Genomic DNA, 4,727 nt, shown 5'->3' with positions numbered 1-4,727 from the left:
TTCGTGAGATATACGTAGGAGGGAGCAATATACTGCTTGACTCCTTGGCGAAGGTATGTTCTTGAAACTTCAACAAAAGCCTGTACCGAGCTACGGAGCGTCTTTCCTGCAGTCTTCCACTAGAGTTTATCTATCGTCTCCGTAACGCTTTCGCGATTACCAAATGATCCTGTAACGAAGCGCGCTGCTCTCCGTTGGATCTTCTCTATCTCCTCTATCAACCCTATCTGGTACGGATCCCACACTGCTGAGCAGTATTCAAGCAGTGGGCGAACAAGCGTACTGTAACCTACTTCCTTTGTTTTCGGATTGCATTTCCTTAGGATTCTTCCAATGAATCTCAGTCTGGCATCCGCTTTACCGACGATCAACTTTATATGATCATTCCATTTTAAATAACTCCTAATGCGTACTCGCAGGTAATTTATGGAATTAACTGCTTCCAGTTGCTGACCTGCTATATTGTAGCTAACTGATACGGTATCTTTCTTTCTATGTATTCGCAGCACATTACACTTGTCTACATTGAGATTCAATTGCCATTCCCTGCATCATGCGTCAATTCGCTGCAGATCCTCCTGCATTTCAGTACAATTTTCCATTGTTACAACCTCTCGATATACCACAGCATCATCCGCAAAAGCCTGAGTGTACTTCCGATGTCATCCACAAGGTCATTTACGTATATTGTGAATAGAAACGGTCCTACGACACTCCCCTGCGGCACACCTGAAATCACTCTTAACTTCGGAAGATTTCTCTCCATTGAGAATGACATGCTGCGTTCTGTTATCTAGGAACTCTTCAATCCAATCACACAATTGGTCTGATAGTCCATATTCTCTTACTTTGTTCATTAAACGACTGTGGGGAACTGTATCGAACGCCTTGCTGAAGTCAAGAAACACGGCATCTACCTGGGAACCCGTGTCTATGCCCCTCTGGGTCTCGTTGACGAATAGCGCGAGCTGGGTTTCACACTATCGTCTTTTTCGAAACCCATGCTGATTCCTACAGAGCAGATTTCAAGTCTCCAGAAAAGTCATTATACTCGAACGTAATACGTGTTCCAAAATTCTACAACTGATCGACGTTAGAGATATAGCTCTATAGTTCTGCACATCCGTTCGACGTCCCTTCTCGAAAACGAGGATGACCTGTGCCCTTTTCCAATCCTTTGGAATGCTACGCTCTTCTAGGGACCTACGATACACCGCTGCAAGAAGGGGGGCAAGTTCCATCGCGTACTCTGTGTACTTATTGCCTCAGTCTGCCAGGAGATTGACTGCAATCAATACAGGTTGAACATTAATAAAACCGACTAACTGCAGGGACCTATTCCTGACAGGAAATAGATTAGAGAAAGTACTATTAACATGTGTCCGCAAGCGCATCGTTGTCGCGGTAGATGCCGCTGACGAATGAAAGGCACTCTGACCAGGTGCCGGGTGTTCCTTGTGTGTTGCAGTATTTCAATCAGGCACAGTACCTCGACGTCCTACCCTAAACTTTTGACAGAAAAGACGTTGCACTCTTACTACAGAATCATCGTTGCTAAAGTACTGCTCGACAACGAACACACGTTGCTCTATGTTCCAACACTCCATGGCGACTGTAAACAAGCAGCAGAATGGTCCAGTATTCGCGTCGGAAACAAGTCGAGGTGATAGAATGAAATTTTCACTCTACAGCGGAGTGTGCGCTGATATGAAACTTCCTGGCAGATTAAAACTGTGTGCCGGACTGAGACTCGAACTCGGGACCTTTGCCTTTCACGGCCAAGTGCTCTGCCAACTGAGCTACCCAAGCACGACTCACGTCCCGTCCTCACAGCTTTAATTCCGCCAGTACATCGTCTCCTACCTTCAAAACTTCACAGAAGCTCTCCTGCGAACAAGTTTCAAGTCAAGGTGATGTTTGTGTACGGCCGAGCAGATGGAAAAGGTCGAGAGGCAGCACGGCTATATCAGAACAAGTATCCTCATAGACATCAACCACATCACACAATGCTTCTAGCTCTTTTTAGGCGTGCGTGTGATCGTGCGTCCTTTCAGACAGAGAGGCGGCGATCTGTGCGTACACCAGATTTGGAGGACCGGGTTCTGCCTCTTGACCGTTTCCATCTGCTTAGCCGTACAAAAACACTATCTCGGCTTGTTCCCGACACGAAGACCGGACCATTCAGCCGCTTAGATTTCGCTGCGTCAATGACACAGCCTGCAACACACGAGGAACACACAGCACGTGGTCAGAGGACCTTTCGTTCGTCAGCGCCATCTACCGTGACATCGAACAATTTTCGGGACACACGTTCATAGGACATTTTTTCCTCCATTCCCACTCAAGAAACCGTCCCTGCAGTTTGTCGGTTTTACTAAAATTCACTCGGCATTCTACGTCCAGTAGGCGACATGTCTGGTAAGCAAGTTATCCATTAGAGAAATATTCTCTTGCTATGTTGCAAAGAGTCTACCTCGTAGCTGAGTGACGACGTGACCTGCAACGACTCGGCTTCGAAGAGCGCCACGTACAGCTAGATGGTACAGCGGCCGCTTGGTATTCTCGAACCACCGCCAACTTCACTTCGTGTAACGACTGAAGCTTTTAATCACCTTGACATCGGTCGTTGTTTGGCTACATTGTAGCGTATTGAGGGTGCTGAAATGTTCGGTACTGAGCTCTGTACGTTCTCTCTCGTGTACTTATTTTTTGCTCCCATCAATTTTATTCCTTGAATTTAACGTGTGCAGTCACATTTCCAGACACATGTAACTCCGCGCCCGGTGCTTCGCTCGCCTACGTTACATGGCCTGCAAAGATTTTCTGTAGTTCTTATTTAATCAGTTTCTTGTTGTTCACAAACTGCAACATCCTCTAGGCTTTTCACGCTAATTAAGGCCGTACAAGCATGGTTTTTCCGAATGTACAGGGTGGAGCAGAGAAAACGAATGTTTTTCACTATTGAATGACTGGGACACGGTTTGATAAAAATAATAAAAACAAGCATTAAGTGATAGTTTTTAACGCAGTTTTGAAATATACATATTTCAATTAGGTTCGAAAAATAATGTCTTGGAGATGACGTCCTTCTTGCTGGATACAAATTTGGATCCCCTCCCGAAAGTTACGCATGGTTCTCTCCACCATTTCATTCGGGACGGCTTCAATTTCCTGAAGAATGGAATTCTTCAGGTCAACGATTGTGCGACGCTTGTTCATGTAGACTTTTGATTTTAAATATCCCCATAAAAAAAAGGCGCATATCGACATATCGGGTGAGTGTGGGGACCAGTAAACATCACCATATCTCGAAACAGCATGTCCTGGGAACATTTGTCGAACCACTTCCATGGATAATCTCGCCGTGTGAGCTGTGGCACCGTCCTGCTGAAACCATATTTGTCTCGTGTTCACTTGATGCCTTTCAAGTTCTGGACAAAGAAAGTTGTTTAACATTTTAACGTAGCGCGCTGATGTCACAGTAACTGCAGTTCCTTCCTCTTCAAAAAAAAATAGGGTCCAACAATCCCCATCTTTGAAATGCAGCACCTCACTGTTACTTTTAAACTGGGGAGAGGTCTTCGGTGTAATTCATGTGGGTTCTCTGGCGCCCAATACCGACAATTTTGGACATTGATGTAACCGTCTAGATGAAAATGTACTTCATCATTCATAAATACTGTACCATCTGCATCTTCCGTAAAAAATTCGTCCATTACACGACAAAACTCTCTGCGATGCACAAAATCCCCTTCACTAAGCTGCTGGACGACCATAATCTTGTACAGGTGAAACTTCAGATCTTCATGTAAGATGCGGTGAAGCGAACGACATGGACACACAGCGCTACAGCCTGTCATCTAGCCGATCGTTTCGGACCAGCAAGAACTGCCATTCTCACTCGGTCTCCATTTTCCGGAGTAGAAACTGAACGGGGAAGACCAGGTGGTTTCTTTTTCATCACAGATCCAGCAGTTCTAAACGCTGCAACCCATCGGAGTACAGTATTTCGATTAGGCACAGCACCTCGACGTTCAACTCTATAAAATTTTGACGGGAAAGACGTTGCACTGCGACTACGGAATCATTGTTTCTAAAGTACTGCTCGACAACGAACACACGATGCTCTACGCTGCAACGCTCCATAGCGACTGAAACTGCACTGTATGCGCAGTCTGCCAAATTCATTCGAGGTCAATACCCCCTCTCGTCGCCGCGTACCAGCAGTTCAAAAAACATGCGTTTCTTCTGCTCCACCCTGTACTTCTGGCGATAAAGCGATTCTGGTACCTGGAATCCACAGTTTTTGTTAATCATGCCTTCTGCGTTCTTGTGGAGGTATTTCCATAGCAACTTACATCCTCTAACAAGTATTTCTTTATTTCTAACCGAGAAGTAAGATAACAATTTTCATAAATTTAGCTTTAAAACCTTTTTATGTGCAAAAAATATTTTCTTAATCATTTCTATCCATTAGTGCCCTCACTTAGGGCACTTCTAACACAGAAGTCAAATGCCAATTGTCATAGATGTAACCTTAAAAATCCTTTAGTAGTTCTTTGGCAGTTATTTATTTTCCAAAAAACTTTCACCCACTGTTTTAGCCCCTTATTGGTTGAATTTTCAAAAATGCTGAAACATGTACATTTCATTTTCTTACTGAGTTTTCGTAGTTCTGGTTTCAAAATTCCTTTAATAGCGACCTACTTTCAAACAGCCTTTTATCC

The sequence above is a fragment of the Schistocerca serialis genome, chromosome 7 (genome assembly GCF_023864345.2).
Source record: "Schistocerca serialis cubense isolate TAMUIC-IGC-003099 chromosome 7, iqSchSeri2.2, whole genome shotgun sequence".
Taxonomy (NCBI): domain Eukaryota; kingdom Metazoa; phylum Arthropoda; class Insecta; order Orthoptera; family Acrididae; genus Schistocerca; species Schistocerca serialis.
Note: the sequence above shows the minus strand (reverse complement) of the source record.